Source organism: Ursus americanus, chromosome 8 (assembly GCF_024610735.1).
Source record: "Ursus americanus isolate L20-20 chromosome 8, mUrsAme1.1.p, whole genome shotgun sequence".
Lineage (NCBI taxonomy): Eukaryota > Metazoa > Chordata > Mammalia > Carnivora > Ursidae > Ursus > Ursus americanus.
The window spans coordinates 41852043-41864456 of NC_142134.1; positions in this window are offsets into that span (position 1 = coordinate 41852043).

A 12414-nucleotide genomic window follows, 5' to 3' on the forward strand; every position below is an offset into this window, starting at 1 on the left:
CACATTTGTGTGCTGGGTATTGTGCTAGGAATGTAGGAACAATGGCCATGAGACAGCATCTCTGTCCTCAAATTGCTCACCACAGGTCAGTGCATGAGACTGACCAACACACAGGCAATGCCGTTGCAGAGCAGTGAGTGCCACACAGGTTTCAACATAGGGTTCTGGGAGTCACAGCCCAGATATAGGGACATCAGTGCTCAAAGGTAAATGTGTAAATAGGGAGTCAGCCAACAGAGCTGACATGTGTGCACATGCATGCACGCGCCCCTGTGTGTTTAGTGGAGTGTGAGGAAGAGACAGAGATGAGGCATTTGGAAAATGCGTCTGGTGTGAACGTACACCTTTTGGGGTGCTTGGAGGTGAGAGGTGCAAGGGATATTTGAGGAACTGTTTGCCCAACTGCTACTGATGCTCCACCTTGCCTGTCTGGTGTCTGGTGAGTGGGCTCTTTTGCCTATGGAAGATTCCCTGGTGACCTGCCCAGCAGCAGGCTGGAGGATTCCTCTGCTCTGAAGATCCACGGTGAGAGCCAAGTCCTTCTCTCACTTCATCTCTTTGGTATTCTTCTTTTCTCTCTTCCTCTTCCTTTACTTCCCTAAAGGTTTCTACTGCAACCCTGTGCTATGTTGGAGGAGTTGTGCTGCAATGTAGGACTCTCGGGGAACAAACCCACAGGGGCAGGATCCGGGGTGCAGTCCATGACCTTCCTCTCTAGGCACACCTTGTTCATCAGGCGTGGACAATGCAATCTGAGCTTCCTGCTGTGTTGAGCCCCACGTTGGCCCTGGCCCCTAATCCCCAGGGCCTCCTTGCCAGCTTTTCTCTAAAAGAGGGCTTTTCTTTCAGCTCCTGTGTTCAGAAAAGAAACCACAGTGTTTCTTCCTGCATCCCAGTTCTGTCTCTCAACTCCTAACTGAAAGTGTTTTATGGTCATCAGTATCCTGACTAGAAAAATCATCCATAATCCACCATTGACTGAAGTATCTCTGCAACAATCTCAATCTCCCTCCTTCTTCCTCTCTCTCTGTCTCTTTTTCTCCCCAACCACTCTCCCTTCTGTCTCCTCTCTCACTCTCCATCTCTCTCCCCTTCTCTTTTCCCTCCTACCACGTGCAAGAATCTCTTAGCTGTCTCTTCAACTTTCAAAAGCTTCTACAATGATCATTCCCCAGTTTTCCAGTCTCTCAGCCTTTTCCGCGCAATCCCAAATTTATGTCTTTCTAAAAGCATAACTAATATTTATTGAGATTCTAATATATGCTGTGTGCTTTATATATATATACACACATACACACACACACACACACACACACACATATATATATATATATATATATATATATATATATATATATATGATTACATCTACTTTTTTAAGTGAAAAAATTAAAGGTCAGAGATATAAAGTAATTTGACTAAGGTCACCAGCTAGTATGTAGCTGAGAATTCAGTTCAAGTTTGACTCAAAATGAATACAAAATTCCTTTTGTATTCTATAATTTTTTTCTGAGTATGAAACATTTATGTAGAAAAATTCAAATAAAGACGTACCTTCCCATATCCTGCACCCTAACTCACCATTAACACTTTATGGTTTGTCTTCTGTCTTATCTTATGCAGTCTTAAATATATATTTATAAAATTGGCACATATAAATGCATGTATATATTTTTTCCAGCTTAATTGAGATATAATCTATAATAATATACACACATATAACCTTGTGTAAGTTTAAGGTATACAATGCGATAATTTGATACACATATATATTGCAAAATGATTGCCAAAATGAGGTAAGTTGACACATCTATCACCTCACATAATTATCTTTTTTGTACAAAGTTATATGAAAATATTTAAGTTCTAATATCTTATTAACTTTTAAGTACACAAAATAGTATTATTAATATACTAGTCACCACACTGTGCATTAGACCGCCAGAACTTATTCACCTTATGACCGGAAGTTTGTATGCTGTGACCAACGTCTTCCCATTTACCCCAATCTCCAGCCCCTGGCAACCACCATTCTGCTTTCTATTTCTGGGTTTGGCTTTTTAATTCCATATATAAGTGATATCATACAATATTTGTCTTTCTCTGACTTATTTCACTTAACATAATATGCATATAACATATATGCATATTTATTTTACATATATATATTTTATACATATGTATATATATAATTTTCTACAACATATTCATTTCAGGCTAAATTTCACCTATTCACACCCTTATCAGAAGTATATAAATAAGTGGTGTCCCACAGGTGCACACATTTCATTAATAAGTAGTTTTGCTATTTAAGCATGAAATAAAACTATTATTTTCCCTTTCAAAAAAAATAAATAAAATAAAATCATCCCACTGAAACTTTTCTAACAATAACTTCTTTAAAATATTTGTCAGTTGTTTGTTGATAAACAATTACCTCTTTGTTTAGATTTGTAATTCTTGGATTCCTACTATGTTGAATATTTTTCAAATGTTTATTGATCGTTTATATTTCTTAATGCCCTTTTCTTTAGAGCAAGATTTGGCAAACTACAGTCCATGGGCCAAATCTAGTTCTCAGTCTGTTTCTGTAAGCAGAATTTTATTGGGACACAGCCACACCTTTTTCATTTATGTATTTTCTATGACTTCTTTCGTGCCTTTTTTGCAGAGTTGCATAATTGTGACAGAAACAATATGGTCTGCAAAGCTTAAAAAATTTACCATCTGGACCTTTACAAAAAAGTTTGTTTACCCCTGCTCTAGAGAATAGACTCCTATATTATCAATCTCTTATTTCCTTTATCTTGGATTTTCGGTACTTTTCTCATATGTCTTGAGTTGATTTTCTTCATGCTACTCATCCTCAGTAAGAGAGATATCTCTAGACTGTGTGTTTGCCAATAAGCAGGATGCAGGGATTTCCCTTGATTGTCCTTGCTGAATGCCAGCCTTCTGGTTGAGTCCTTTCTCAGGTCTACAGAAAAGTGATTGTACATTTTATGTGTAATTCCCAGTGTCCAGCTGGTGCTCATGTAACCTGGCTCTGAGATTCTAAGAGATTTTCTATCTCCATCCACAGTTTCTTTCATTGATATAAACCATTAGTGAAATCACTGGTATTTCTACTACTTTTGAAAGGCATTATGATTTAATTTTTAGAAACATGAATTCTGGAATCAGATTGTCTGGTTAAAGTATCAGGTCTACCACTTACTGTGAATTTAGGTAAATTACATTTTTTTAAAAAGATTTTATTTATTTATTAGAGAGAGAGCATGGACAAGGGGGGGGGATAGCCCTGAGGAGAAGGAGAAGCAGGCTCCCCACTGAGCAGGGAGCCCCACATGGACCCTGAGATCATGACCCTGAGATCATGACCCAAGCCGAAGGCAGACGCTGAACTGACTGAGCCACCCAGGAGCCCCAAATTTGGGTAAATTACTTTTACTTTTTGCCAGTTTCCTATCAACTGTAAAAGTCATGGGGATTATGTTATCATCTTTCTCATAATGGCTGTAAAAGAGACGGTGCTCACTGGGATATCCATGGGTTCCTCAACATTTCCCAGCCTCCCTTGGTGTGATTGGGGCCATGTGACTAGTTCTGGTCAGTGGCCTGGGAGTGGAAAGTTCACATGTTATTTCAAGACTGGGGCAGGTAAGAGCCAGTTTGCCCTCTGCATCGCTCTCTTTCTGTATAATAGTGCTGTTGGGTGGTGTCTCAAGGTGGAGGCAGCCTGAGTCCTTGAGTTACCAGGTACAGGAGAGTGTCTGCTTACCCAAATCGAACTTTGAATGAGCAAGAAATAAACTTGTGTTGTGCCAAAGATGGAGATTGGGAGTTATTTATTTTATTTTTACCACAACATAGCTTATGCTATTCTGACCAATACAGGGTTGTTATAAACATGAATTAATATATAAAAAGCACTTGGATGAATGTCTAGCGTATTAAGTACTGTAAGAATGTTTTCCTTCTTACCCCTCTTCTTATTATTAAAAGGACAAGAATTCTTAGCATAGACTCTTTTGCTTTTTACTCATACCTTTATCCCTCTACTTACTACTCTAGTCATAAGCACCTGCTTAAGGATGGACACACACACACAACGTTGTCTTAGAGAAGTTAGTAGTCTATAAGTTGCTCTAGACTATGACGTAAAGTGAGTCTTAAGTAGGTCTTAAATACGACTCTGCGTCTCTGAGCAAGAGAAAGGAATATGTGTGTCTCGCTACCTTCTCTCAGGTTGCTAATAGTTCTCGCTGTTTCATGTGGGAACTCACAATCATTTTGTTTTTCCAGTCCACTTTCTCTTTTTAAAAAATCATTATTATTATGTTATGTTAGTCACCATACAGTACATCATTAGTTTTTGGTGTAGTGTTCCATGATTCATTGTTTGCCTATAACACCCAGTGCTCCATGCAATACGTGCCCTCCTTAATGCCCATCCCTGGGCTAGCCCATCCCCTCATCCCCCTCCCCTCTAAAACCCTCAGTTTGTTTCCTGGAGTCCATAGTCTCTCATGGTTCATCTCCCCCTCTGTCCCTCCCCCTTCATTTTTCCCTTCCTTCTCTCCCCAGTACACTTCCACTCACCTTACAGTTAGTAGAAATTTCTCCCAGATTCTGCAGTAGGCTGTTTTATCTCTCAGTGTTAATCATTTTCATATTTTGCTGAGTCTCCATTGATTCTTTATCAAACCATCAGTCTTGTTTCCGCTCTCCACTGGTATTCATTGACTCACACCTTTTACACAGATTACCTTCAGTCCATACGTTCTTAATAAAGTTATTTTCATTCCAAAGCTGTTTGCTTTGAGTACTGTTTCATTAGTTGGAACATGGAACACAGGAAAACAGATACGATTAAGAGAGTTGCTGAAGTTCAGTATTTTCAATCCCCTATATTGTTGCTCATTTCAGATAGCAAGCCATCCTTTATTTCTTCTTTGACATATCAGTTATGCATAATCTAACTTTCTTGTTCTTGGAAAATGTAACCCTATTATTCACTGTCTACATCTGAGCTCCAGTGTCTCCATCTCTCCATGCTGTTTTGGAGTCAGTAGGTTGAAGGAAGTGTAAATAGGCCAATGATTTAATTTGGGTGGAAACTGATTAGGGGGCAAATCATGAGGGGCTTTGAATGCCAAGCTTAAGACTTTGCATTGTATGGAATGTGGTAACTTGATACAATATGCATTTTGGAATGATGATCCTGGTAAGAAACATGGAACACGGTGAAGAGCAGGAAGATAAAGAGGCCCGGAACAAGGTGTATAAAAATGCGGGTGTGGCCCAAGAACATTTGGTTTACCGATTCACCCTTCAGGGAATAGGAAGGAATGATAAGACAGTGGTGAGGACGGTAGAACTGATAGGACTTGATGTCTGGTTGAAGAGACCATAGGGTGATTCTAGGTTCCTGACTTGAGTAACTGTGAGTTCTGGTGTTATTTATTTATCAAAATTCAGTCCACAAGAGGCAAAGAAGATTTTTGGAAAAGATAATTTCTCTTTTGGATGTGTTCCTTTTGAGATGTCTTTAAGACATCCTACTGGGATGTCTGAAAGGCATTTGAATCTATAGGTCCAGAGCTCAGAGAAGGTAGCCAGAGTAGGGAGAAGTAGAGAAGTAGCTCAGTAATCTTCAGCATAGGGGAGACAGCTGAGAGATGGCAGTGCTGCAGGTGGAACCCTGAGGTGTGCGAATAGGCAGCTGGGACCTGAGGAATAGCAGCAGTGTTACTAAAGGATGGCATTAGTCTGCCGTGCCCATGACACCCTGGGGATTCCCGGAGATTCTAAAGGGGAGAGAATCTCAATGGAGAAGAAGTAGATGTTCAGCTGATGTTGATGTCCTGATGTTCAGCCGATGGGGCTCTGGAGACAGCAAAAACTGACATATTAAAGTGATCTCATTAGCACCTACAGGCGGAACGGCTTACCCATTTGTCCTCCAGGGATTATTTTACTATTCCAGAACAGAAGGCTTCATGTTTTTCTCTTCAAAGCACTATCTTGGTCTTTTTTCTCTCTCATCCACACAGAGCTTATTGCCCCATATGGAGGCAGTGTGTTGTGAAGATAGCAGGGACTCTAGAAACTTTCATTTTAGACATAAAGTCTGGGTAGAAACTTACTAACTAGGTAAAATTGGTAAAACTGCTTTGCTTCCCCAAGCCTTGGTTTCCTTGGGAACCTCACATAGTGTTGAGAAGATTAAATAAGGTAATATACAAAAATATTTGACACCGTTTTCTTTATTTTAATTGATGGGTACTTTTATGCTTTAATGTCAGGTTGTCATCCAGAGACATTTTCCCGCCACAGAAGAGCACTAATGTACTACCTTCTGGCAAAGGTTCCAGTGCCTTTCACTGAGGTCCAAGAACCTGACCTTCGTTTTAATGAGTGTTGGCTTTAGCTTCCTTTCAGGTGTGCATCTGATAGACTCTGACGAATTAGACAGGGTTCTCTTTCACTTTGATGAAGTTCCAGAAAACCATTCAACAAAACAGATGGGTTCCCTCCACCTTTTATGAAGACCTTGGAAATAGCAGTTAAATCTTCTGGTAGTTCGGTCTTTTCTAATGCAACTTCTTTTTTTTGAGCGCTGTGGACAGAGATCTCTGCTGCCTCTGCTTCTCTTTCTGCCCATGAAGGTTCATCCATCTCCTTCATCTCTTTGAGATTTGTGACCTCGAATTCCTCTTTTATTTATCCCTATGGTCACTGATCAAACTACACATCCTCTCAGGAGTTCTTGGTCTGGGGAATTATGTGGATTCCTCTAATCTTTTGTAAATGATATAACCATTTTATTGGGATGTTCAAATACTTGGTAAAAGATAGGGCTCTGTTCACCAAAACACTGTGGTCATAGTTTGGTTATGGCCTCATTGAGAAAAGTAATCTTCTTAACTTCCGGAGATGAATTTTGGTGGTTCTTATATTTTCTTTATGTCTACTTCAAGCTGGATTCTTAAATTGTGTGGCTCCTTCCCTTTGTCATTATTAGCTTGGGACAAGGGGCATTGAGTATACTTGGGAAGGCTGACTCACAATCCCAGACTTTGAACCTCAGAGATATCTTAAAGGTGAAGCTTATGTATTTCCAAAGCAATGTGGAAGAACCATTCTCTTTTGGCCAGTCTTGTTGATTTTTAGGAAAATGAGCCATTACCATGATCTCTTTAATCCATGCCATTGTTTGATATCTCTTTGTCCCTTTCAACAGGTAAATACTTAGTGTTTTATATCCTAAAGTGACGTGTATCAGATTGTAGAGTACTTTGCTTTATCTTAACTACCTTCAGAAAAATGACCAAAGCTACTATCCTCATAGGCATCTTTCCTTATAAGTCCTATTGCTCTAAACTATTTTAAAATGAGTAACTGGTGGAAAATGGTTTTTATAACTTTTGTGAACAGCATCATAGCCTACTGAGAAGTTTTTTTTAACATAATCATGGCCTCCTTTTTTATCTCTGGAGTTGCCCTTCTGTTTTCTGAAGTTACTTTAAGGATCATCTTTCAGAAGGAAAACAACCTGGCATATAAACCACTTCTGAGCCTGTTTATACTAGTGGAGAGTAAGGATACTATTAGGTGTGAAAAAACAATTAATTTCATGGGTATTAAGCAGTAGTTCCAGGATTCATCTTCTGGGGCAAAGTTCCTCAGGCCACTGTTGAACAAAAGGATGTTGATGCAATGCCCCTGAGGAAGACAGGAGGCTAGATTGAATATTGCTGAATTTGTTTTTTGAATAAATATTGAGAAAGATGCACCATTTACTTTTCATCTTTTCACCTGTATACCTGATTAAACATCTATAAAAATAACTGCAAAGTTGAGTGATCACCACAATGAGGACCAGATGCATTCACCTCCTGGGGGAGTGAGGAGGGGTGGGAGAATAGGAGTGGGGCGATGACCAGGAAAGGGAAGACAAATGAGGGAGCCCGAGATGTGTCTCAGGAGAAGCCTGGGGAGGTGATTCTGGAACCTCCTCAGTCTTTGAACTAGGCCAGGAAGGTTCAAGCTGAGCCAAGAACTCATAAATACCACTGGTAAGTGAGTTAATCATTTATTTGAATATGGAAACTATACACGGGCCTCAGGGTTAAAGGTTAACAGGGAGGGTTTCAAAAACCATTTCACTAAGTAGACAGTAATAGACTACAACTAATGTCTTGTGTCCCTGCATTAAAACAAGAAACTAGTCCAAATGAACTAATGCATCCTGGATTCAAAATTATAAAAAAGCTATAACTGAAAAATTGAGGAAAGCTGAAATCTTAATATAAAAATAAAAGAACTATATAGTATGTAGCATATCACAGATATTGGGAAGTTATTTGTGCATATGTTAATCTTTCTGAGTAGACAGTGGTTCAGGGAAGGACCTTGTTTTCATGTTTCTGTTCCTCACAGTGGGTTAATTCAATAAACAGGAGTTGAAGTCAGTTCAAGTCAACGTTACACTTGCATTGTGGTTGTATATTGTGTATGCAGAAAAAAAATCAATGAAATTTTTTATAGTACCAAGAATTCCCTATCATGGATTTAATTCACCTATACCTTTAATTTGGGAAAAACAGGAAAAAAAGATATACTTATTAATAAAATTAAGATATATGTTTTAAGCAACTAGAAATAAACCCACCTGTTATGTTTCACACCCCCAAAAATCAAGTGGACTGAAAAATGGATTGTTAACCACCACAACCACCACAATAATAGCAAACATTCGGAGTAGAGACACTATTCCAGGTATTTTACATATTAGTGCATTTAATCCTCATAAAACCCTTTAAGATAGGTAACTATTGTCCTCATTTTACAAAGAAATAAACTGAGGCACAGAGAGGTTATATTACTTGCCCAAGGTCATACAATCAGTTAGTGGCAGGACCTGGATTTGAATTAATGCAGTTATGTTCTAGACTGCTGTGGGCCCTTACCTTTCTACTTCACTATGGTACTGTGAAACAAGCTGGAGTAAGCTTAGAAAAAGTACTGTAAAATTACTAGATAAGGAGCATTTCATTCCATCTGGAATATTGAAGGAGGACTTTATAAAGGAGTCACCATGTGAGTTAAATAAATGAGTTGGACATCAACAGGTGGAGAAGGAAAGAGATGATGAAGGATGGGATGGGTTTGCATGGATGGATGGAGGAGATGAGGGAGGGTATTTCAGATGAGAAAAAAAGGAGAAGAAATAATATGAGTAAGATAATTTGGGGAAATAGTGGATAAACCAATTTAACTGGAGAAAGCAAATGTAATGCTGACACAGGAGATAACCCTGGAAAAGTATGGATGATGGAAGGATGAATTTGATCCCTAATGCAACAGGGAAGCTATTGCAAACTTTTGAGCTAGTAAATGACATGAATAGAAAATCTTCCTGGCTTCCTCTACACCAAGAATGGGCCTGGAGAGTTGGAAACCAATCCTGCCCCATGCCTGAATTTAATTAAAAGTCAAGCCCAAATATAGAGCATGGGTTTCAAGGGTCTCAAATCTTAGTTGTACAATTATGTTATTTTGTTTATTTTCCTTTTTCATATAAAAGGACTGTTGTAGGTCCTAAGAAGATATTAATGATAAAAACAAAAATAGCTCTATCCTCAGGGAGCTAATGATCTAGTGGGAGAAGACATAATGCACAAGATAAAATAAGTAAAAAATAATATATGAATGTTAGATAGTGATAAAAGAAAAGGAAAAAAAAAAAACAAGAAGGGAAGGGGGACAAGAATAGCGAGGGTGTTGAATTTTAGACAGGCTTTCCAGAGAAAACTCTCTAAGAAGGTGACTTGTGAGTAAAGACTTAAAGAAGTTATGGAGTAAGCCATGTGGGAGAAGAGATTTCCAGGAAGAGGGAAGAGCAAGTACAAAGGCCCAGAGGTGGAAGCATGCTTGTAGTATCTGAAGAAGGGGATGGAGTGGCTATTGCAGGTAATAAGGGTGAGATTAGCAGCATATATAGTGAGCAAGATAAGTTAGAGGCAGATTGGCATTGGTCCACCTACAGGTAGCAAGAACTTAGCTTTTACTCTGACACTATGGTTTTTTAAGCAGAGGATTGACATGATCTGACTAATATTTAATGGAATCAGTGGGGCCAGCATGTTGAGACTGGACCATGAGGATGAATACGGGGTAGAAGACAAAGGCAAAAGCAGGGAGACCTGCTAGGAGTAGGGTGGTAGCAGTGGGGAGGGTATTCAATCTTGAATATATTTTTAAGAGAGAGCCTACAGAATATTCTGATGGACATGATGGGGAATGTAAGGTGGGGAGAAGGGTTAGTCAAGAGCAGCATGATGGATTTTTGCCTGAATGACTGGATTATTGGAGGAACTGTTTCTTTCGATAGTAGCTGAAGGGAGCTATCCTGGCCTCAATTTAACATGGGATAGGTTGCAGATGTCTACTAGACATTCAAGCAGAAATATCAACTGGAAATATATATATATATGTAAGGTCTGGGGTTCATATTGGAGTTGTAGCCCATGGATGGTAGTAAAGACATAAACTGGATGAGATCACCTAAAGAGTGAGCATGGATAGAAAAGTAAAGATCCAGGGGCACCTGGGTGGCTCAGTCGTTAAGCACCTGCCTTCAGCTCAGGGCAGGATCCCAGAGTCCTGGGATTGAGCCCCCGCATCAGGCTCCTCCGCTGGGAGCCTGCTGCTTCGTCTCCCACTCCCCCTGCTGCTTCGTCTCCCACTCCCCCTGCTTGTGTTCCCTCTCTCGCTGGCTGTCTCTCTCTCTGTCAAATAAATAAATAACATCTTTAAAAAAAAAAGAAAAGAAAAATAGAGGTCCAGTTACTGATCCCTGGACACTGAATACTCAGAGACTGGAGGGATGAGGAGAATCAGCGAAAGAATCCTAGAATGAATGGCCAGTGAGGTAGGAAGAAAACAAAGCCAGTGTGATGTGCTAAAAGCCTGGGGAAGAAAAGCTTTCAAGGATCAGAAAGTTACCAACTGGGTCCAATGCCGCTGATGGGGCAAGTCAGACAAAGCCTGAGAAATGAGCCCTGGACACAGCAACATGGAGGTCATTGTGACCTTGAAGAGCAGCAAAGGTCAGAAGGAAAGAATGGTAAGTGCGTTTGAGAACCTGGACCAGTCTACTTTATTTTAGTAACGCCATTCTCTTGGCTTGACATCTTCTTAGGTGGATACCTGGTGGAGAACAGTTTCTTAAAAAAAAAAAAAAAAAAGTTTTTCTTGGAGCTCTGCCTGTGCATGGCTTTTTATCATGTGTTAATTTGTGGTTTCAAGGGGTTTTTTTTGCCAGTAAAGCCGTACTGATGGAACCTTCCTTTGGGCGAAAGCATGGGAAGGCAAAGAAATGGGAGACATAATTCTAGTGGTTGCTATGGTGCGCATTACACTTCGTCTTCCTTCACTCTGGAATCATGCTTCACTGTGGCATATATATATATATATATATATATATGGCTTAGATTGCCTCTCTTCCAACCAGTAGTGGGCCCGTGACCTAGGCTTGGCCAGCCAGAATGCTACATTTCCTCTGTCGGAATGATTGGTTCAGGGGCCAGCACCCGCCATCTTGCCAAAAGCTCCACCCTCTAGCACCTGCATCCAATAGCGTGCCTGGCTTGGGGAGGACGGGTTCGAGTGGCTGGAAAGGAGAGAGGTCTTTAGCTCCCCCTAGAGGCCCCAAACTGTCAATGTGCATAAGGTAGGAGGCTGTGTGCCTTCCGAGGGCAAATGTCAGGCTCCATCAGCAAGTGGGCAGTTGTCACTGCAGGGAGATCCCTGGCAGAAGGGCAAGTCACACAGGGAACCTCCCTTTCCGACTTGGCCCCCAACAGCTGACTCAGTACTTCAGTGGAGCGACCTCAAGAGCCGCCTGGCTGTTTTGCATTATCAGCATCCATTACAAAGCCACATGATAAATGATGGCCTGTTTCCTCACTTCTGTTTTTGAGGGCACCACAAAAGGACATCACACTCAACAGTCATGCTGGCCCAGAGCTCCCCCTGCCCCCACCGTCCCACCCCCACCACGAGTAAGATTCTCTCCAGTGCATGATTGATCACAGGAATGGCAGGACTCCAGCTGAAGCTGGGGAGGGAGGAAGGATGGGCAGTGGGATTAAAGTGGATGGAAAAGTTAAGAGTGAAAATTTTTATTTTTGCAATGTGCCCCTCTGCTAACCATTATTTCAAAGCTTCCTGAATGGAAACGAATCAGGAAACAGCAGTGGGACTAATAAAACCCTACAGGGAACAGCTGGGGATAGCATTGGTGATCATTAATAATACCACTATTGTGTGGGACCTTTGGTCATACATAAGCCTGGCTAATATCCTTTTTTTCCCAAATGGCCCCAAATTTATTTTTTTGGACAA